Genomic DNA, 24,711 nt, shown 5'->3' on the forward strand with positions numbered 1-24,711 from the left:
GGCCCGTGCATCCGCCGCATTATCCGAACCAACCACAGCTCTCCTGACCAGAACTGACTGCATCGTCTTGGAAGTGCAGTACAACCGACTTTCATAAATCACTATGATGCAGTCAGGAGCCACGGTTGGTCCAGGAAATCCAGTCGACACACGGGCTGTGTGAATCTAGCCGAAAAAGGACCTTTACTATAGTTCAGGGGTGAGCAACCCCTGGGCCCTCAGCTGTTGTGAAACTACAACTCCAAGCATACTCAAAGTTGTAGTTTGTGCCAAAGGTTGCTGACCATTGCTATAGCCCTTGTCCCTGTAGTGACCACTCTACTCTGCTACAGCAGCCGTCTGGTGATCCCTGTGATTGCTGTCTTGACTGGTCGATGTAATGACCCACTGGGTGGACAGGACTATGATCCAACAGCAGTCACGTTTATCGAGTGCTTGTCTGAACAGACGGCTTATGTTGTCTATAGGGTGACATTTCCACTAGAGGGGCCATTGTTTGTTTTCTATAGTCGCTCACTAATCTCTGGAATCAAGCAGACATCTGTTTTACCATTACAGAATATGTCTGAAAGCTTTTCCATTGTAATAATATCCATTCACAAAAGACACCCCACAGAGTATACAAAGTCGGCGCAGGAAGATCAAATGATAGCCTGCAATCACACAATGCCATTGTTTTTCCAAACCACGCTGTAGTTAAACCCTCCACGGAAGACGTCTATGGCGGTTGTTTATTTTAAGAAATGTATTTGTTAGTTTACGCCGGAAACTTAAAAGAAGCTCATTTGCTTTATGTGAAAATAGTTTTGTATGGAGGTCACACTACTGTGCCGCAGCGACAACACACAATAGTAACAATGTATCCTGTGTGTAAGGAATTCGGAAAGTCACATAGAAAGGGCCCTTTAACATGGGTCAATAAAGGGGGAAATTATCAGGAATGAACATTTATTATGATCTTGGCTGCTGTAGAGGGATGAACGATCGTTACTACGATTGTTCACATACAGTTTCACTGTTTGTCGGCAGCACCTCTCCGTTTACATAGGATAACGAGTGGCCTGGAGACCCTGATATTTTTTTGTGCCACATAACCGATTGGATCAGCTCGTATGTCATTTACAGGGGCTAAATATTAGGAACAGGCGTCTCTACATATGTTCTTTCCCAATAATTGACCTGCTGACTGATATGAGCTTTTCAGGTTGTAAAGACAATTGTACATCTAGTTCAACCTAACATTCTGCAATGTTGATCCATAGGAATGCAAAAATGAGGTCATCTTAGGGGGAAAAAAAAAAATCCTTCCCAACTGCAAATATGATAATAAACTGCAGGATCAACATCCTTCTCCAGAAACAAAGTACATATAACTTGTAATATTATCCTCAAAGGCATTCAGGCCCCTCTGGAACTCTTTTAGGGAGTTCACCATTACAACTTACTCTGGCAGAGGGCCATAGACTCACTGCTCTTACAGTAAGGCCTCATGCACACGACCGTTGTTATGGTCCGCATCCGAGCCGCAGTTTTTGCGGCTTGGGTGTGGACCCATTCACTTCAATGGGGCTGCAAAAGATGCGGACAGCACTCCGTGTGCTGTCCACATCCGTTGCTCCATTCCGTGGTCCGCAAAAAAAAATAAAAAATATATAACCTGTCCTATTCTTGTCTGTTTTGCGGACAAGAATGGGCAGTTATATCAATGGCTGTCCGTGCCATTACGCAAATTGCGGAACGCACACAGACGCCATCCGTGTTTTGCTGATCCGCAAATTGCGGACCGCAAAAACACACAACGTTCGTGTGCATGAGGCCCAAAGAACACAATTGTTTGGCCGATTACCGAGAACGAAAGTTAGCACAAATGCTCGTTCATCCTGTGAAATGATCTTTCATTTGGACCCCTAAATCATCATCTCCGGGCATCAGTATGTGCAGTGTACACAGCAATCTGCTGTCCGGAAACAAATGACTCTGTATGAGGGTGAGAGATGGCTGTATCCATCGCTTGTCCCCATACAGTAGAGGTGATCGATGCATGTAAATCCAGCTCTTTCCTCCAGTGACAAGGCGGCAATTATCAGGAAGGCCCCTTTCTGATAATTGCCTGCTCAGTTGGTGCATGTAAATGCATCTTTAATGTAGAAAACTTATTTGCTCCAGATGTAAAGGACACCCCCTTGTTAGTACTCATGCCCACAAGCATAAGCGCTCAGTGCCCGCAATACGGACCGTAAACGACCAGTCTGGGCATTGACTTGAATGGGGCCACAATCCACAACATATGACCAAAGATGGGACTTCACCTATCTTTTGCAGAGCGGAGGCCCGAATCGGAAGCACTACAAAGTGCTTCTGTGGGCTTCCCATCCGCAAAACGATAGAAAGTTCTATCTTTGGCCGTGTGTTGCCGATCGCGGACCCATTCAAGTCAATGGGTCCGCATCCATAAACGGCGTGCACACAGCCAGTGCCCATGCATTATTTTTTGTTTAGTTGCTGAAACTCTATATACCATGTTTTTTGTACACTGGTGCCCAAGAAACCGCACACAAAGGCCCATAGTTACTAATGTCACTGTGCCTAGACCTTGATGTAAAATGGAACAAAAATAGGTGCATCTAGCTTTAGAAGTCAATGAAGTCAACCAATAGATGGAAACTGAGACAACCGTATCTAGCCATGCACCAGACTCCTCATCCAGCCTGAGCTGCTGGGACTATTTTACTGCATCTTTAGACTGACTGTCAAAATTTATGTCATCTACAGGATTCCGTCTGCAGATTTCAAAGCAGTAGAAATAGGTTTTCGTTATGTGCATCTATTGATGACCTTTTGATGTACCCCATGATTTTGTTTGCCTGATGCTGGTTCCTACAGCTAAGGGCTCACGCACATGACTATTTCCTGGCCGATCACAGTCTGTATGTCTGCCGGATCTCCTGGACCGACCGCAGCTCCCTGAACTGACTATCAGTACAAGAGAACTGTGATCAGATGTCAACTAAACCGATCATAAAACACCATGATACAGTCAGTTCAGGAGAGCCGTGGTCGGGCTAGGACAGTGATGACCAACCTGCGGCCCTCCAGCTGTTTTAAAACTACAACTCCCACCATGCCCTGCTGTAGGCTGTCCAGGCATGCTGGGAGTTGTAGTTTTGCAACAGCTGGAGGGCTGCAAGTTGAGCATCCCTGGGCTAGGAGATCTGGCAGACACACAGACCATGTTTCCAGGGGTGATCAAGGTCTTTCACATCTCCATCTGGAGATCCGGCACAGAGAAGCCTGACGGATACTGAACTTCACCGCCAGATGCCCGCTGACTGCAACAGGGTCCCAGTGGTGATCCAGCGGATTTCCAGCATAAATTCTGGGTTTCAGACAGACAAAAAAAAACTAAAAACATTGCATGCAACAGATTTCTGTCTAGCCGACATTTGCACCAGTTCAGGCTGCCAGATCTCCAAAACAGATGTGAATGCAGCCTAATATCAGTTTATATTCCAAAGGCCTCCTGCACACGACTGTATGGTTTTGCAGTCCGTTTTAAACGGATTCTTTTTTTTTTGTTTCAGTAGGGTTTCCATTTTGTTTTTCCCGTTTGGGATCCATTTTTTGCGGATGGTAAACAGAAGCATACAATAATGTTTAAACAGTCAGTACATAAAAAATTGGGGTGGGCATAACATTTTCAATAGATCGTTCCGCAAAAACTGAAAGGATACGGAAGATGTACGGATGCATTTTTTTTTTTTTTTGAGGAACCATTGACTTGAATGGAGCCACGGAACGTAATTTGCGGGCAATAATAGGACATGTTCTATCTTTGAACGGAAACGGAATGCATACGGAGTACCTTCCGTTGTTTTTGCAGACCCATTGAAATGAATGGTTCCGCATACGGCCCGCAAACGGAATGCAAAGAACGGAACAGAAACAGAAAAAATAAATAAATAAAATATGGTTGTGTGCAGGAGGCGTAGGTCCCTTGCCATGTTGGTTTTACCCAGTGTTTTCCCATGTAGTAAGTAATTGTGGCAAAAATTGGCAGCGCACACCACTTTTTTCTTTATGCTATTTAGGAAATCATAAAGCGTAGGAGAACGCACGAACTCCGTGCAGATGTCTGTGGTTGGATTTGCAATGACGGAGCCAGTTTGAGCCTTCCAAAAAACAGATTTTTCTAAAAGGAGTCCATAAACATTACCCACCAGTTACAATCAGCAGAGGTCTGGAGTGACGCATAAAGATGTTATTTCCCAAAAATCGGGGTAGTATATCTGTATACAGATCAGAAAAGTCAACAAAACCCCCATCATCGCTCAACTTCCCAAGGTTAATAATAGCACAAGGCAGATCCAGATAATATTTCAGTCTCCTCCGCATTGTGTAGGAGCCACTCCGACGACTTCAGACATGTCAGAACTGATGAAAGTGCCACCTCTCTCTGCTGTATACGTCTGTAGCTAATACGGGGCCATACAACTCAGGGGCTCAGCACTTTGAAGTATAGAACACTCATTCTTGTCTTACCCCCAGTGAGGATTTAAAGGGAATCTGTGATTAGGTGTTCCTCCCCGAAACCACCGCCGCATTGTTCTGCTCGCCAATAGCTTTAGCATCATGCCTTCCGTTCCTGTAATCATGCCTATTGTGCCCTGACTGACATCCCATAGAAGGGCTCGTCAACCTCCAGCACTCCAGCTGTGAAACTACAACTCCCAACATGTTCTTGGAACTCGCACAGCAGTAAATGGAGAATGCTGGGAGTTGCTGGAGGTCACTGACCCCTGCCATAGGGCATCCTAGAAGACATGCTGAATCCTGCTGAGCTTGGGTTTTTGGGTGTACTCGCCCGGGTTTCATCAGTGCACTGCAAATGCACCACACAGATAGTCGGGGCAAGGACACCATGATTGGTTGCGCATGTCCAGGAGCCCAAACTCAGATTTCAGCATGGCTTCTAATGACTGTGGGCGATCTATGGGCAAGCAATGATCGGTGTAACTACAGCCCAAACTGCATTACTAATTACAGGAATTACATCCCCCAGGTGACTATTTGGCATGTAATGTACCAAGAAGCATGCAGAACAACCCAATAATGGTGGTTTAACGGAGGAAATACTGGTCACCACTTCCCTTTAAGCAGAATCAAGGTGGTTTTGTTGGAAAAGTTTGGGGTTATTAAGTTGGTGGATTCTTGACAGCTTTCAGCAAATGTGCACATAAAACCTTAGTGGGCCATTCATCCAACCAGCGCTAACAGAAGGCCTGAGCGCACCGTTTAAAAGGGTTTTCCTAGGATTAACGTAAAAATTAAAATCTTACATAGTCTAGCATATGACAACCTCTTTCTAACAAAGCTAGAACCATCCCTGTACCTTACATGGATCCAGAGATCTCCCCATTCATTGCTCCAATTGTTCTGCTAGAATTCTTTCAAGCTGGCAGCTCAGGGGACATGTCCTTTCTCAAAGGGCATGTCCTGTCTGCTTCAGCAAGTGGCAATTGAGGGATAGAACTGAGCATGTGCTTCCATCCCAGTGAGCAGGACAGAGAAATTAGAAAGAGAACACACAGCAGGTGGCGCTATACAGAGATTTCATTGAATAACTCTGTACCTATAATACATATTTAATTACAAACAATTACAAAAGTATTCAGATCCAGGTGCTGGTCTGAAAACCGTACAATATTGGTGATACAACCCCTTTGACTCTACATCAAGAGGAATTTTTGGGTCAAATGCAAAGTCACTAAGAAGCAGCAACACTACCTGGGGGGGGGGGACGGACGGACAAGGAATGGACTCACATTCCACAGAACTTGCATCATGAAGCCACCAGCAGGATGGGAAACACAGCACACACGTGTTCCCGGCACTAGCACTCGAACATGGCATATACTCTTATGATGTTCCACTGCAGAATTGTGCGTGGAAAATCCACTGGTGTGATCTTGGCCACGACTCCCATCATACGACCAAAGATCGCTGTGTAGCATTGCAGCTGTTGAATTGAATAGGGTTGCAGTGTGGCTAGCAACTTACCACAACAAAAAAAATAAATCCAACACTGTTTTTCTTTGCACTGCGACCCCATTCCATGGCTGCATTGCTACACAACAATCTTTGGTCATGTGATGGGTGTCGTGGCCACGATCACTGTGCAGCTCCAGCCTAAGGCTACTTTCACACTCGCGTTTGGTGCGGATCCGTCATGGATCTGCAGACGGATCTGTTCAGATAATACAAACGTCTGCATCCGTTCAGAACGGATCCGTTTGTATTATCTTTAACATAGCGAAGACAGAACCGTCTTGAACACCATTAAATGTCAAAGGAGGACGGATCCGTTTTCTATTGTGTCATAGAAAACGGATCCGTCCCCATTGACTTCCATTGTGTGTCAGAACGGATCCGTTGCAAGCAGCGTTTTGGTGTCCTCCTCCAAAGTGGAATGGAGACGGAACGGAGGCAAACTGATGCATTCTGAGCGGATCCTTTTCCATTCAGAATGCATTAGGGCAAAACGGATCCGTTTTGGACCGCTTGTGAGAACCCTGAATGGATCTCACAAACGGAAAGCCAAGATGCTAGTATGAAAATAGCCTAAATCTCAACCACTTTTCTTCTGTAAAATGCAGTCGATTTTCCACCCTGGTTGTGTGCCAGGTGTTGCAGCCAAGATTGCGAAAGGGCTATACGCATCTCAGGTGGCATATTATTAGAATATGCCACCAATGTCAGATAGCTGTGGGTCCCACTCTAAAACCTGTATAACATCAATATTTTGTTCTGCTGACGACAGAAGATCCAATTGTTTGCGAGTCGTGGTAATATTGGACATCGCAATTGTCGTTCTATGCGACCGGAATAAAAATCGCTGTGTAATAGTTTACTTTCTAGGTCTATTGCGCAGTCAGATGATTGCTCATGGAGGTCTGCTACACACGAAAGTTTCAAACCGCACCTCCCGAGCGTCAAAAGACTTATTAGAAGTACGGAAGAAACTTAAATTGTATGAGCAGCACAGCGGTCAAATAAGTGCGGTGTGCCAGCGGCTGAAGAGGCGATCCACCAACCAAAAAGGAAAAACTACACGGCACTCCCAAAATAAGTAAATAAAAAAAAATAATCTTTAATCACCAGACAGCGGTACAGATTAGAAGTACAGATATGCGTGCGATGAGCGCTAGTTTTTTTAACTTGCTGAAAGGTCACAATCATCGAGAATCAAACAACGCTATGATAGTTTAAAACTATTAGACATAACGATTATCGCTTGATTCCGAACGTTCGTACAATTGTCACTTGGTATAATAGGGCCTTAAACTCCAGAACAGGCGCCTCAAAGTGAAGGAGAGCATGACGTGCAAGCATAGCCGTCCTCCATTCACCGCTGGGGAAGTTCCGAAAATAGCCAAGCGCTGCTTCTGGCAGTCTCATAGCGGTGAATGGAGAGTTGGGCGCACATGCGTGGTGAGCTCTTCATCCGCAGCAATGGTTCCTTCGGAGAAGAGCCAAGCTCGCTCGCCTGCCTATTTTTGTAACTCCCATAGCAGTGAATGGACAACATACAGCGCATGCACAGTGTGCTCTCCTTTCTGAAGATAGGAGCGGGTTCCAGAGGTGGGACCTGGACCCATTGGACACTGAGGTCATATCCTAGTATAGTGAGATGGGCCAGCCCCTTTAAACAAATGTCATCCACTCTTGTGTTAAAAATAAAATCTGTGTGCAATCTGCACAGAAACTGACTTACAAGCAGATTTTAAATCCACAGCATGTAAATTTATGCTGTGGGTTTCCATAGCAGATATCACCCTTTGCAATGCGTTGGGTGGAAACCAGGGACAATCTACAGCAAAATCTGCAATAAAATCCAGATTTTGATGCTCATGTCACAAACTATACTCCAGCAACAAGAGGGCTTTTTTCATTGTTTTTTATGAGGAGTGGGTCTAAAAAATAAAAAATCTTTCAACTATACTTTCTCTCCTGTAGTCTCCATTTCTGGATCTGGGTTAGGCTACTTTCACTTCCGCTGCATTGCCATCCGGCCACCAGTTCTGGCACAGAATGCAGGAATCGGCCACGGCGTGCAGCGGTTTCTGTTCAGTCAATTCTCTGCATTTTTGCTGGATTGCGGACGGATCTCCTTAGGACCCCATTATAGTTAAAGGGGTTGTCCTGCTACATACATATATCTATCGTCAGGATAGGTCATCAATATCAGATCGGCGGGGGTCTGGCGATCAGCTGTTTGAAGAGGAGGTGGTGCACCACGCGAGCGCTGCTTCCTGTTGATTACACTGCCCGTCGTCTCAGAAGTCTCGGCGGTGCAGTGTAATGACAAGTACTCGCTTCAGTCACTTGAATGGAGCAAGTACTTGTAACAGTCCTCAATCAAATCATATTGTTAGTGGCGAGTACTTGTAACTACACTACGCCGCCGCTCCAAAGGTGGCGACGCCTAGTGTAATGACCAGGAGGCGGCGCTCGCATGGAGCACTGCCTCCTCGTCAAACAGCCGATCGGTGGCGGTGCCGGATGTCAGACCCCCGCTGATCAGATATTGATGACAGGTCATCAATATATATTGCTGAACAAACCCTTTAATATAAATATGGATGCAAGATCTATTTCAGAATTCTGCCATGTCAATGAGGCCTTATGTTGTTGCGCACGGACATAAATTGGCTGTACTTTAGCACTAGTATTGTAACGCAGAAGACCTCAAGGGTTCTACGCAACTAAACGAAGATCACCATAGAACATGCGGTACCTATGGTAATCTATTTACAGAGATACTGCACATGGGGTGTAGAGTGCAGCCTTCCGTCAGCGCTATACATTGGGGAATACTCCCAAGAAACATCTCGGATGGGAAAAAAGAAAAAAAAAAAGAGGTGTGGATGTTAAAATTGGGCTGTAGAGAAGGAGGTAACACGTCTGCAAGTCATTGGTAACACCAGAGTTAGTTTTTTCATTGTTCAGAGATTTTTATTGTAGGTGTGGATGTACTGAAGCCTGGTCTAAGTGCAGACAAATATCACATTGTTGGCCTCAGACCCAAGGCTTCTTCTTCTAACCCTCATTATTGTGGCACATTTTAAAGATCAAAGTGTAAACCTTCAATACGTTATTAAAATCTATTCTAAATGTGAGGGAAATTATTTTTATCTTTTGTTTTATTTACTTTGCCCATCACATTTTGGAAACTGTTCTTGCGTACACTGGAGAATGTATTCCCAAGGTCAGAGCATCGCTGCTGTGCCTGTACCAGAGCTGCTCTCAAGCCTGGCATAGATGTGTCTGGTCAACTCCCTGGTGAAATGGATGGTATTTTAGGCTTTAGCCGGGCAGGCACTTCAGCCATGAGATATGTAAGGCTACTTTCATGCTTGCGTTGTTAATCCCTCTGCCGGATCTCAATTCCGGTGTTCTGCCAAATCTCTATACCTTGCGAAAAGTCTATACCGGAATTGACGCTGCCGCACAGGAATCAGCTGGAGGAGGGTGTGCGCTGCGCAAGCGCACATCCACCAGCTTAGCAAAGAATTATTGCAGCGCCGCAATAGAAGTACTTCGTACACCGCACGTGCAGCGCAAAATGTTTCATCAGATCTCCCTACCCCTGAGTGCGCATGCTCCCACAAATCATCAGTTGCAGTTCATCCTTACCGCAGAGCTGAGTGCTGGATACCGAGCTCACCACATAGTAGAGCTGAACTGCAACGGATGATTTGTGGGCGCCTGCGCACTCAGGGGTAGGGAGATCTGATGGAACATTTTGCGCTGCACGTGCGGTGTACGAAGTACTTCTATTGCGGCGCTGCAATAATTCTTTGCCAAGCTGGTGGATGTGCGCTTGCGCAGCGCACACCCTCCTCCAGCTGATTCCTGTGCGGCAGCGTCAATTCCGGTATAGACTTTTCGCAAGGTATAGAGATTTGGCAGAACACCGGAATTGAGATCCGGCAGAGGGATTAGCAACGCAAGTGTGAAAGTAGCCTTACATATCTCATGGCTGAAGTGCCTGCCCGGCTAAAGCCTAAAATACCATCCATTTCACCAGGGAGTTGACCAGACACATCTATGCCAGGCTTGAGAGCAGCTCTGGTACAGGCACAGCAGCGATGCTCTGGCCTATACAGTGCTCAGTGTGGCCTTGGGAATACATTCTCCAGTGTACGCAAGAACAGTTTCCAAAATGTGATGGGCAAAGTAAATAAAACAAAAGATAAAAATAGGGAGATCTGATGAAACACCCTTAAGTGGGCACGCGCGGTGTACGAAGTACTTCTATCGCTGCGCTGCAATAATTCTTTGCTAAGCCGGTGGATATGCGCTTGTGCAGCACTGCGCACACCCTCCTCCAGCCGATTCCTGTGCGGCCGCGTCACTTCCGGTATAGACTTTACGCAAGGTATAGAGATTTGGCAGAACACCGGAATTAAACGGATCTGTTTTGATTTTGCACATCAGGATGCATCCGTTCTGTTAGGATGTGGTTGCGCGAAATCATAATGGAAAAAAATGAACACGTCACTAAATACATTGAAAGTCAATGGGTGACAGATCCGTTTTTTTTAGGCTCCCCATTGACTTACATTGTTTTTAGTGACTGATCCTTTTTTCCTCCATTTTTTATGACCAGACACAAAACAGCAGCTTGCAGCGGTTTTGCGTCCGGTCACAAAACGGAATGCTGCCGTAACAGAAGACATCCTGATGTATCCTGAATGGATCTCTTTCCATTAAGAATGCATGAGGACTAAACAAACGTTTTTTCCTGTATTGAGATCCTCTGCCAGATCTCAATACCGGAAAACAACGCAAATGTGAAGGTAGCCTTAAAGAGGACCTTTCATCAGTTTAGCCCTTTCATCAGTTTAGCCCTAGTCTAATTATGGTCTTACCTTATATAGCGGCCCCCACTGATTCCACAGCACTTTTTTTTTTCCAAAGACCCCCCCCCCCATTTGTCCGTTGTTGACCCCGTTGATTTTGGCGCCTTAGAGAGCTCCTCCCTGGCTAAGAGCGGTGCGCTCTGATTGGATGCGCTCACGGCCAGGGAGAAGAGAACCGCCCACAGCGAAACTGCGAGTATCCGCATAGTATAACCGAGTCGGCTCATTATAATATAAGGCGCAGAAATCAAAGGGCCAACAGCGGACGAACGGGGAGGTCTTTGGAAAAAAATTAATAAATGTGCCATGGCATCAGTGGGCGCCGTCCTATAAGATAAGACCATAATTAGACCAGGGCTAAACTAATGAAAGGTCCTCCTTAAGCTCCCACCCTGTGCCCGCTCCGCTAATAGCCTGCATACCACACTGGTACATGGCAGAAGCTCACATAGCATGTATCCAGCATTCAAAGACTGACACATAGGATATGAAAAGGTCAGTACATGAGGTCAATAGAAAACTATTTTTTCCCTGCTAAAACACCTGACAAAGTCACACGAAAATTAGCCTTGAAAAGGATTATGGCTTTTGTCCCAGAAAAAGGACGCTGATTTAAGAGCCGATTCAATGGCTTTACACCCATTGTTTTCCCGCAGGTTAATGTACGGTAAATTAAAGGGGATGTCCAGAAACTGAACATATAGGTAAACGCTGCATTACGCTATACTGTAACAAAATGACGCTACTGCCCGGTTGACCCCATTGTCTACACAGGGCTGTAATTCAGGAGGTCAGTAGGAGGCACAGCTGATGCTGCTGGACCTGTTCCTGCAATTGGATATTACTGCCATCGTGTTGAGGGATAATTGCACCTTTCCAGGACACCGGCAGAATGAGCCGCAAAAAAACGGAAATTCTGCGTTCATTCCATATCTGTATGTCTGCAAGTCAGTTCAGCAAAAAAATAGAACATGTCCTATTCTTCGACAAGTACAGGCATTGTTACAATGGAACCACAAAAAAAAAAACTGACGTCATCTTTTTATTTTTTTTTGCAGATCACTGTTTTGTAAACCGCAAAATACATACGGTGTTGTGCATGAACCCTTAAAGCGCTGGTGAGGCATACAGGAAGAGGGCTCCTGCTTCCTGGGGCAGCATTTTTTTTACTAAATGTACTATTTTATTTACAAATATTACTATGTTTCTTTGAATACAATAACTGCACAAAAGCTGCAAGATGTGACCTAGACTTTACATTTCCCCCTGTACAAGGAAGGAAGGAAAGTTTTCTAAAGCACCATTTATTTAGGGCTCATTGATTCCTCGGGTCCCGGTATATACATTTAAAGGGAACCCGCTGATCTGTCAGCAACATGACATTAGTGTATTGTCAGCTAAACCCCTGAGAACAGCAGGTTCTACAAAACACGGATGAAGTCTGTGCGATTTCTGTGTTGCATCAATTTTATTTATTTTTTACTTCAATGGATCCACGATTGGCATTTTGTGGCCAAATATAGGCATGTTCTGTCTTTTTACGGAACAGACATATGGATGTGGAAAGCACAAGGATGATCAGCGTGCTTTCCACATCCGTTTGTCCATTACGCACAATACAGAGCATGTCCTATTTCTTCGCCACAAAATGCCAACCATGAACCCATTGACATCAACCGGTCCTCAAAAAAAATAAAATACATACGTCGTGTGCATGTGACCTAATGGGTATGGGAGGCTCACGACTCGCCCCCAACAATTGAAGTCAGGTGAGAGAAGGATTGGGCAAAGTGAATATTCTCCTGCTCTCCCTACTGAATACACATACCGTACACTGTCCCCAAACCGAATGTATGTGTGTATGGTAGAGTTGGAAGAGATAGCCGTCGGCCAAGTGAACGTGTATGGCCGGGTATAGGGCAGATTGTTTTATGGGCAACGTGCGATTTATTCATATAAAGAAAACCTATATATAAAGGTGCACTGGTATCTGGAGAACAACAGGAATAACAAAAGGTATTCATTTAAAGCGAACCTTTCACCTGGATTTCACTTAATAAACTATTACCAGTACCTTATAGATTATCCTCATTGTGTTTCAAAGCATTCTTGTGCCGCTTTCCTGGGAGGTATATTCATGAAAAAAAACGACTTATAAAGTCCTCGTCTCCAGCTCCTGAAGTCACGCTAGAAGTCAAGGGGGTAGCCCTTCCCTCACTCCGGGCTGTAACTCCCCTGCCCTAACCCCTCCTCTAAGTAGTGTAACTGACACCCGGCTCAGTCGCCGGGACCGTGCTTGTACAGGCGGCGCATGCGCCGTTGGACTCAAGCGCCATCCTGTAACTGAATCGCGCATGCGCCGTCCCCAATGCCTGCCTGTCTTCTCTTCCTCACGCGCGATTCAGTTACAGGATGGCGCTTGAGTCCAACGGCGCATGCGCCGCCTGTACAAGCGCGGTCCCGGCGACTGAGCCGGGTGTCAGTTACACTACTTAGAGGAGGGGTTAGGGCAGGGGAGTTACAGCCCGGAGTGAGGGAAGGGCTACCCCCTTGACTTCTAGCGTGACTTCAGGAGCTGGAGACGAGGACTTTATAAGTCGTTTTTTTTCATGAATATACCTCCCAGGAAAGCGGCACAAGAATGCTTTGAAACACAATGAGGATAATCTATAAGGTACTGGTAATAGTTTATTAAGTGAAATCCAGGTGAAAGGTTCGCTTTAAATGAATACCTTTTGCTATTCCTGTTGTTCTCCGGATACCAGTGCACCTTTTGTTTTTTGTAACTGGCCCTCTCGCTACAGCACCCACTCCATTTTGGCGCCCAATATGTAAACCTGCAGTAAAGATACAGCTTCCTCGGGGGCGTCACCTTCTCCCTTGCTGTGACCCTGTCCAAACAATGTGGACCTCTTCACTGCGATTGGACAGTGAGGGAGAAGGCAACGCTCCTCCTCCCTGTACCTTTACTGCGGATTTACGCATTGCACGTCAAAGCGGGAGAACAGAAGGGTCAATTGAAAAAAAAAAAAGTGCACTGGAATCTGAGAACAGAAGCAACAAAAGGTATTGCATTTCAAATTAAAAATCAATGATGACCGGTCCTCTTTAAATCCCTGCTCACTCTGAACTTAGCACCGCCCACCAGACTCCTATCAGTGAGCGACAGCTATCCCGACAGGCACACTCCACCCACCGGACTCCTAGGCCCAGAACGAGCAGAAATTTCAATCCATAAATGACAAGTTTTGCAGACTCCGCCCCTCATGCTCTAGAACATGCTGCCTGCACACTGCACTGCATTTTATGGTGACAGGTCCCCTTTAAAAGGATTCTCCAGGATTGACCTATTCTCAGAATAGGTCATCAGTATGAGATTGGAGGGGATCCGACTCCTGGTATCACTGGGGCAGCTTACCAAGCACAGCGCCGTACGTTGCATAGTGGTTGTGCTTGGCAGTGCAGCCCAGGCTCATTTACTTGAATGGGGCTGAGCAGCTCCTAGGTCATGTGACTGATGAAGGCAGGGGCGTAGCTAAAAGCTCATGGGCCCTAGAGCAAGAGTTCAGCTTGGGCCCCCGTCCCTCAGTGCTTGTTGGCAAGGGGCAGGGGAGCACAAATCCTTCCTGCTGCCTGAGGCAAACATTGAAAGGGCACCCCTCATGCTAAATTCTTGACCTAACCCCTTCCCTCCAGCCAGAGGTGTAAATTGACCAGCATGCACTTTCTATAATGCCAGTGTCTTATATGGCACAAGGGTCTTCGGGCCCCTCAGGCTCCTGGGCCCGGTAGCGACTGCTACTTCTGCACCCCTGGATGAAGGTGATGTCACTGGCCTAGGAAGAGGCTGCAGCGGCCTCTTCAATCAGCGGGGTGATGCAGGAGTCAGACCCCCACCAACCTCATATGGAGGACTATCCTGAGGACAGGTCATCAATATATAAATCCCGGAGAACCCCTTTAATAATGTCCGTGCTGCAAGTTGGCAAATTCCTCCAATACGTGGGTCAATTCCATTCCACAAAACATGCAGAGAATGTACAGTTTCCATTTGGCCAAATGAAATTCCAGGCGGGTGGGAGAGTAAAGGAGCTTTACATGATCTCCCAGCTGTTCTCCGGCTCCACCAGCCAACAAGGCGGCCCTGTTACTGCGACAACATCTGCTTTAGGGGGAACTTTCATTCTTGTGAAACTTAAACCATTTATTGTGCAACTTCCCTACATCTGTCACAAGGGCTCGGTAGCCAAAAGGCTGACCTCCGGCGGTGGAGGAGATGAGATGACACAAATAGCTGGAGAATTCCTACATCATATGACAACACGCAGTATACCGCAGCACAGCGCCGTCAGTCCCCAGCACCCAGACACTGCCCACGCCCTCAGGACCAGCGGTGCCCTCTTCAGGGGCCGCCCACGCTTGTGCTCATCTTACACCAGTTGTGACCACCAACCTGGCTGCTATAGAGGTTGTCAGACACCTAACCTTCCTAGTGTTCTGAATGGAAAAGATGCCTACATATTACACAATACAGAGAATGACTGGAGCAAGCCATGGGAAAGCTGGACCCCAAGCCCTGGGTGATCGCTGCTCAGAAAGGTTGGCACCAAATGTTCCTAAACAGCATTAACAACCAGTAATGAAGAAGGTCACCCAAAAAAGATGGGTAACAACCGCTGCCAGGAGAGATAGAGAGAAAGAGAGAAAAATATAGAGGGAGAGAAAGAGAGAAAAATATAGAGAGAGAAAAATATAGAGAGAGAAAAATATAGAGAGAGAAAAATATAGAGAGACAAAAATATAGAGAGAGAGATAGAGATATAGATAATGATATATGAGGCAGATATTGATCCATCATTCTATCCCAGCTATTATGCGGCTGTGCACACCAGATGGTCGGAGGCTCCCGGATTACAGGCCGGCCATGTTCCGTGCAGAGCCGCCGGACTGTGACCGGTGCGGATCCATATACCGGCCTAGTTACCTGCGCACAGGGAGCCTGCAGCGGACCGCACACAATGGGCAGGACGCAGTGTCCATCTCCCGATAACCACTCCCCCTCCACATCCTCTGCCCGCGTCTGGCATTGTGTCTGTGACCCCCCCTTATCGCAGCTCTCACCCGCCTCCCGTAACCCGCCGGGCGGCCTCTCCCGCCGCTCAGCCCCGCACACCTCTCACCTCCGTCCCCGCCGCCCGCTCTCGCTGCAGTTTGGAATCCCCTCCAGGTCCCCGAAGCTTGGAGCAGCCGCGGCCCGTGACGTCACGGGTTTAAAGCTCTGGCCCCGGCCCCTTGTGTGCAGCCAATGAGAGGCGGCCCCGGCCCGCGCTCCCCAGATGTTTCCCATCCTGGCGGGGGGAGGGGGCGCTCCACATACAAAGTTCTGGCGCTGGGACACACATGTATTATGTCACCACCAGCACAGGTAACTTCCGCGGAGTGATACTGGGGAGGTGTGTGCAGACTGGGGGGCATGGGGTATAGCACCAGTGCTTTATACATACCCCCCATCTCATCCCAACCAGCTCTCAGCATGTTACATGTACCTGGGGGTGCACACCATGTCCACAGGGGGCTTCTAATAGGCAGCACAGTGGGTGATCATAGATAGCCTGGGGGGCACTGTTTTTGAGTAGGGGGCACTTAGCTACTACCTCCAAATCTGCACTTGTATTCTGTTTTGGCACAGATAGGAACAAAATACCGGAATTGCCATATCTGACATATGCCAGACACTGCCAGGGTCCAACCGATCCCATTCACCATAATGGGGTCCGCCGGGGTCCATGTGTCTCATTAGTGTACTCTAATAATACTGTCTTCTACTGCAGCCTCCTACGACAGGTCCATCACAGTCTGAGATGTTCTTGCACATGTGACCACTGAGGCCAGTGAGTGACGGCAGTAGTCTTGTGATCAAGAATGGGTCCCTGTCACTTCATATCCGGTGGGAACTTTTGGGAGCTACAGCGCTGGTACAGAGGGAGTTTTAAAAGGTGTCCTCGTCCAGCAGCAGAGGGCCCATCGTTCCACACACCCGGCTTGATAAATCACGGCTTTTGTGTTTTACAGCTTCTAGTTGCACTACATCTGCAGACTCTTCTTTCTCAGTGAAATACATCAGTAGCCCTTATCTCTAGTTCCCTGACAGCTCATAAACACTCACTTAAAAGGATTTTCCAAGACTTTAAAGGGGTTGTCCGGGTTCAGAGCATATCCCCATTTTCACCCAGGCAGCCCACTGACAAGAGCATCGGAGCAGTTCATGCTCCGATCGATGCTCTCCTTTGCCCCGTGCTAAATCGCACAGGGCAAAGGCATTTTCAGGAGTTCCGATGACAAACCAGGCTCCTCTTAGGGCTGCTAGGCGGAGGCTTCCTCCCTGCAGTGAGCCCGGTGACGTCACCGGCATTGATGGGCAGGCTTTAGCGCTGTCCTAGACTGTAAAACAGCTAGGGCAGCGCTCAAGCCCACCCATCAAAGCCGGTGACGTCAACAAACACACTGCCGGGCAGAAGCTTCCGCCCGGCAGTGTGTTATTGTAAACAAAAGAGTCCTTGGCCTGCGCGATCCAGCTCAATGCAAGGGAGCGCATCGATGCATGAAATACTCCGATGCTAACATCAGGGGGGCTGCCTAGGTGAAAATATGGCTATGTCCGGGTTCAGCTCTGAACCCGGACAACCCCTTTAATACTGATGACCAATCCTCAGGATAGGTCATCAGTATCTGTTCGGTGAGGGTCCGACATCCGATCAGCTGTTTGAGAAGGCATCGGAGCTCCTGTGAGTGCCGTAGCCTACTCACAGCTCACCAAGCACAGTGCCGCACATTGTATATGGCTCTGCTTGTTAACGTTCTCAGCCCCATTCACTTCTATGGGGCTGAGAAGCACCTAGGCCACATGACCGACGAACGTATAGTCGCTGGCCTAGGAAAAGCTGAGAGAAAGCCGCAATGCTATTGTGAGCACTGTTAAAGTCGCCCTAAATTAGAGCATTTGAGATGCACTCTGGTGCTCCAAATCAATGTACCCCCCAGGGGTTAATATCCACGCGTGGTTGAGAGACTGGACACTGACGCTGGTCAAAGCAATCTCTACCTTTTATTACAAAGAGTAAACGTTATATACATCTTCAGAAGAGGGCAGTCCTCTCTGAGGCTTAAACATTGTTTCATTGGTCAAAGGGGAAAAAGAGATAAGAGAAACAGAGATAACACTCTAACATCTGCGCACTGTGCACCACTTTGGAATATGAACTAATGTAAACATCAAGTAGACGCCATGTTCTAATGGCGTCTATTCTAACAAGAATACTGCATACGTCATGTGTGACACTTCAAGGAGGTGCTTCTCTATAGGCAGTGAATAATATGTATATATCATCAAGCCATATAATTGGCTTATGCATTCCTCCACAGTCTATACACCTCCCTTGGGACACCTGTACAAAGGTGAGAAAACAGACACTTCCCACAGCACAGCTCTTTGCCCCCCCCCCCCCTCTCTTCTCCAGTCTTGAAACAAAGAGGGGGGTGGGAGGCACTTGTAAGAAGAAAAAGTTAACCAATTACAGTCCTAGAGATACAAAACATAGAATAAAATTCACACATCTCTATCAGCACCAGTGACTTCTCAAACAGCTGATCAGTGAAAGTCCTGGGTGCCAGACCACCACGATTCAGATACTGATGACCCATCAGTATTAATATCTCAGAAAACCCCTTTAACCACCTCAGCTTCCCTAGCTTAAACCCCCTTAATGACCAGACCACTTTTTACAATTCTGCACTACACTACTTTCACGGTTTATTGCGTGGTCATACAACTTACCACCCAAATGAATTTTACCTCATTTTCTTCTCACTAATAGAGCTTTCATTTGGTGGTATTTCATTGCTGCTGACATTTTAAATTTTTTTTGTTATTAATCGAAATTGACCGAAATTTTAGCCCAAAAATTACATTTTTCACTTTCTGTTGTAAAATTTTTCAAACAAAACTACATTTCTACATAAATTTTTCTCTAAATTTATTGTTCTACATGTCTTTGATAAAAAAAAATGCAATAAGTGTATATTTATTGGTTTGCGCAAAAGTTATAGCGTTTACAAACTATGGTACAAAAATGTGAATTTCCGCTTTTTGAAGCAGCTCTGACTTTCTGAGCACCTGTCATGTTTCCTGAGGTTCTACAATGCCCAGACAGTAGAAACACCCCACAAATGACCCCATTTCGGAAAGTAGACACCCTAAGGTATTCGCTGATGGGCATAGTGAGTTCATGGAAGTTTTTATTTTTTGTCACAAGTTAGCGGAAAATGATTTATTTATTTTTATTTTTATATTTTTCTTACAAAGTCTCATATTCCACTAACTTGTGACAAAAAATAAAATTTTACATGAACTCACCATACCCCTCACAGAATACCTTGGGGTGTCTTCTTTCCAAAATGGGGTCACTTGTGGGGTATTTATACTGCCCTGGCATTTTAGGGGACCTAAAGCGTGAGAAGTAGTTTGGAATCCAAATGCGTAGAAAATGCCCTGTGAAATCGTAAAGATACTCTTTGGAATTTGGGCCCCTTTGCGCACCTAGGCTGCAAAAAAGTGTCACACATATGGTATCGCCGTACTCAGGAGAAGTAGGGCAATGTGTTTTGGGGTGTCTTTTTACATATACCCATGCTGGGTGAGAGAAATAACTCAGTAAAAGACAACTTTTCCCATTTTTTTATACAAAGTTGTCATTTTACAGAGATATTTTTCTCACCCAGCATGGGTATATGTAAAAAGACACCCCAAAACACATTGCCCTACTTCTCCTGAGTACGGCGATACCACATGTGTGACACTTTTTTGCAGCCTAGGTGCACAAAGGGGCCCAAATTCCAAAGAGTATCTTTACGATTACACAGGGCATTTTTTACGCATTTGGATTCCAAACTACTTCTCACAATTTAGGTCCCCTAAAATGCCAGGGCAGTATAAATACCCCACAAGTGACCCCATTTTGGAAAGAAGACACCCCAAGGTATTCCGTGAGGGGCATGGCGAGTTCCTAGAATATTTTTTTTTGGCGCAAGTTAGCGGAAAATGATTATTAGTTTTTTCACTTACAAAGTCTCATATTCCACTAACTTGTGACAAAAAATAAAATTTTACATGAACTCGCCATGCCCCTCACGAAATACCTTGGGGTGTCTTCTTTCCAAAATATGGTCACATGTGGGGTATTTATACTGCTATACAGAAATACTGCGGATCCGCAAAACACATACGGACGTCTGAATGGAGCCTTACAGGGGGGTGATCAATGACAGGGGGTGATCAGGGAGTCCATATGGGGTGATCAGGGGTTAATAAGGGGTTAATAAGTGACAGGGGGGGGTGTAGTGTAGTGTGGTGCTTGGTGCTACTTACAAAGCTGCCTGTGTCCTCTGGTGGTCAATCCAAGCAAAAGGGACCACCAGAGGACCAGGTAGCAGATATATTAGATGCTGTTAACAAAACAGCGTCTAATATACCTTTTTGGGGTAAAAAAAAAAATCGCATCTACAGCCTGCCAGCGAATGATCGCCGCTGGCAGGCTGTAGATCCACTCGTTTACCTCCCGATCCTGTAAACGCGCGCTCCTGTGTGCGCGCGTTCACAGGAAATCTCGCATCTCGCGAGATGACGTGCCGGCGCGTCAAGGAGGAACAAATCGACCGCCTCCGGAACGCAATCCTGCGTTAGGCGGTCCGGAGGCGGTTAAGCTAAACTGAAACAGGTTGTCCCACAAAAAAAAAACAGCACCTGGATCTGAATACTTTTGTAATTGCATGTAATTAAAAATTTAGCATAGCCACTGAGTTATTCAATAAAATGTATCTGTGTATCGCCACCTGCTGTTTGTTTTGTTCTTATTTCTTTGACCTGCTCACTGGGAAGGCTGCACATGCCCAGTTTCATCCTTCAACTGCCTCCTGAGCTGTGATAGGGAGATTACAGACACGCCTCCTGAGCTGCAGCAGGAAAGACACTCCCCTTGAGCTGACAGCTTGATATATACTGTAGTTCTGTGCAAAGTAATAGCAGTGTGTTTAAAACAACTGAAAAAGAGCAGCCAGTGTGTTTCTGCACTTCTTTAACCACTTCAGCCCCCAGTGCTTAAACACCCTGAAAGACCAGGCCACTTTTTACACTTCTGACCTACACTACTTTCACCGTTTATTGCTCGGTCATGCAACTTACCACCCAAATGAATTTTACCTCCTTTTCTTCTCACTAATAGAGCTTTCATTTGGTGGTATTTCATTGCTGCTGACATTTTTACTTTTTTTGTTATTAATCGAAATTTAACGATTTTTTTGCAAAAAAATGACATTTTTCACTTTCAGTTGTAAAATTTTGCAAAAAAAACGACATCCATATAGAAATTTTGCTCTAAATTTATAGTTCTACATGTCTTTGATAAAAAAAAAATGTTTGGGTAAAAAAAAAATGGTTTGGGTAAAAGTTATAGCGTTTACAAACTATGGTACAAAAATGTGAATTTCCGCTTTTTGAAGCAGCTCTGACTTTCTGAGCACCTGTCATGTTTCCTGAGGTTCTACAATGCCCAGACAGTACAAACACCCCACAAATGACCCCATTTCTGAAAGTACACACCCTAAGGTATTCGCTGATGGGCATAGTGAGTTCATAGAACTTTTTATTTTTTGTCACAAGTTAGCGGAAAATTATGATTTATTTATTTATTTATTTTTTTCTTACAAAGTCTCATATTCCACTAACTTGTGACAAAAAATAAAAAGTTCTATGAACTCACTATGCCCATCAGCGAATACCTTGGGGTCTCTTCTTTCCAAAATGGGGTCACTTGTGGGGTAGTTATACTGCCCTGGCATTCTAGGGGCCCAAATGTGTGGTAAGGAGTTTGAAATCAAATTCTGTAAAAAATGACCTGTGAAATCCGAAAGGTGCTCTTTGGAATATGGGCCCCTTTGCCCACCTAGGCTGCAAAAAAGTGTCACACATCTGGTATCTCCGTACTCAGGAGAAGGTGGGGAATGTGTTTTGGGGTGTCATTTTATATATACCCATGCTGGGTGAGAGAAATATCTTGGCAAAAGACAACTTTTCCCATTTTTTTATACAAAGTTGGCATTTGACCAAGATATTTATCTCACCCAGCATGGGTATATGTAAAAAGACACCCCAAAACACATTCCTCAACTTCTCCTGAGTACGGGGATACCAGATGTGTGACACTTTTTTGCAGCCTAGGTGGGCAAAGGGGCCCATATTCCAAAGAGCACCTTTCTGATTTCACTCCTCATTTTTTCCTGAATTTGATTTCAAACTCCTTACCACACATTTGGGCCCCTAGAATACCAGGGCAGTATAACTACCCCACAAGTGACCCCATTTTGGAAAGAAGACACCCCAAGGTATTCCGTGAGGGGCATGGCGAGTTCCTAGAATTTTTTATTTTTTGTCACAAGTTAGTGGAAAATGATGATTTTTTTTTTTTTTTTTTTTTCATACAAAGTCTCATATTCCACAAACTTGTGACAAAAAATAAAAACTTCCATGAACTCACTATGCCCATCAGCGAATACCTTGGGGTCTCTTCTTTCCAAAATGGGGTCACTTGTGGGGTAGTTATACTGCCCTGGCATTCTAGGGGCCCAAATGTGTGGTAAGTAGGTAAATGACCTGTGAAATCCGAAAGGTGCTCTTTGGAATGTGGGCCCCTTTGCCCACCTAGGCTGCAAAAAAGTGTCACACATCTGGTATCTCTGTATTCAGGAGAAGTTGAGGAATGTGTTTTGGGGTGTCTTTTTACATATACCCATGCTGGGTGAGATAAATATCTTGGTCAAATGCCAACTTTGTATAAAAAAATGGGAAAAGTTGTCTTTTGCCAAGATATTTCTCTCACCCAGCATGGGTATATGTAAAATGACACCCCAAAACACATTCCCCAACTTCTCCCGATTACGGAGATACCAGATGTGTGACACTTTTTTGCAGCCTAGGTGGGCAAAGGGGCCCATATTCAAAAGAGCACCTTTCGGATTTCACAGGTCATTTTTTACAGAATTTGATTTCAAACTCCTTACCACACATTTGGGCCCCTAGAATGCCAGGGCAGTATAACTACCCCACAAGTGACCCCATTTTGGAAAGAAGAGACCCCAAGGTATTCGCTGATGGGCATAGTGAGTTCATGGAACTTTTTATTTTTTGTCACAAGTTAGTGGAATATGAGACTTTGTATGAAAAAAAAAATAAGCATTTTCCACTAACTTGTGACAAAAAATAAAAAATTCTTGGAACTCGCCATGCCCCTCACGGAATACCTTGGGGTGTCTTCTTTCCAAAATGGGGTCACTTGTGGGGTAGTTATACTGCCCTGGCATTTTCCAGGGGCCCTAATGTGTGGTAAGTAGGTAAATGACCTGTGAAATCCTAAAGGTGCTCTTTGGAATATGGGCCCCTTTGCCCACCTAGGCTGCAAAAAAGTGTCACACATGTGGTATCGCCGTATTCAGGAGAAGTTGGGGGATGTGTTTTGGGGTGTCATTTTACATATACCCATGCTGGGTGAGAGAAATATCTTGCAGGTACCAGCAGGTACAACATTTGCTGCCCTCCTTGTTTAACCTTCTAAGGCCTCATGCACACAGCTGTTGCCTGGCCGTGGCCGTATTGCCCGTGCATTGGGGACTGCAAATTGCGGTCCCCAATGCATGGAACGGCCGCACAAAGGCCGTGTGCATGAGGCCTAACAGTCACGTTAAAATTCGGAAAATCTTCCCAAAAAATGTCACTTTTTTAATTGTAGATTTTTAATGTGTCTGCAGTAAATCTTGTTGGCGCACATTTTTATTGAATTTTTAACCCCTTAGAGACATAATTAATGTTAGCCTTAAGGACCAATAATATTTTTCCTCTTTGTGTTCCAGCAGTCATAACGTTAAAAAATTTTCTTCTAAAAATGTTTTTTTTATTTTGCAGGATTTGTTGTAGGTTTTTTAGGAACTATTTTGGGGTATATATAGTGTATTAAATAACTTTTATTATTTTATTTTTAGGGGGGAAAATTAAAAAACTGCAATTTTTACATTATTTTGTGGAATTTATTTACGGTGTTCACTGTGTGGTAAAAATAACGTAATTTTATTATGTGGGTCACTACACTGATGATATTGTCACATTTCTATATATTTTACTATTTTTCTCTCCTCCTGCAGCCTGTCAGCTCTGCAGCTGCTCCCTCATTCTCCTCCAGACTGAAGGAGGGGGGGAGATGATTTAGCTGCTCATATCTCTGGTTTGGTACCAGATAGAGATATGGGTTTTGAATTGTTTGAAAGCTGACATTCCAAGCTTTCTAATAATACCAGAATGACAGCGATATCTGCACGGGAAGATATCACTGTTAGAAATCAGGAGGCAGTGAATTCAGCAGAAAGTGAAAGTAAAAGCAGGTTTTATTCCCAACTCGATTTCTAACAGTGATATCTCCTCTGTTGCAAAAAGTGGAGAGGTCCCCGCTCCACTTTTTGCCCGAGCTCAGGCAGAACAGTTATACTTTTCCCACTGCTGGAGCTGAGCTTAGGCAGAACAGTTAGGTGGTTAAATAAGGGCCATAATTGACACCTGTTTCTTTACAGAATGAATGACCTCACTAGTTAAACTCCACATTGCTATTAATTTGAACACCCCCTTTCATTAAATGAGTCAATTACACCCAATTATCAGCGTGTATCATGACTGTTGATTCAGTTGGTAATC

The 24,711-nt window shown here is 45.3% G+C and overlaps 1 protein-coding gene across 2 annotated transcripts in view; it reads right to left on the reverse strand.

The window, feature by feature from the left end:
* The window catches only part of NCKAP5L (NCK associated protein 5 like), a 91,612-nt gene extending 75,409 nt beyond the window's left edge, over nucleotides 1-16,203 (reverse strand). For both annotated transcript variants that reach the window (XM_040425497.1, XM_040425495.1), the window contains exon 1: nucleotides 16,103-16,203. The gene's annotated coding sequence lies outside the window, so the exon portion shown is untranslated. The remainder of the gene's footprint in view (nucleotides 1-16,102) is intronic.
* Nucleotides 16,204-24,711: the final 8,508 nt, after the last annotated feature.

This window comes from Bufo bufo, chromosome 3 (genome assembly GCF_905171765.1).
Source record: "Bufo bufo chromosome 3, aBufBuf1.1, whole genome shotgun sequence".
In the NCBI taxonomy this organism is placed as follows: domain Eukaryota; kingdom Metazoa; phylum Chordata; class Amphibia; order Anura; family Bufonidae; genus Bufo; species Bufo bufo.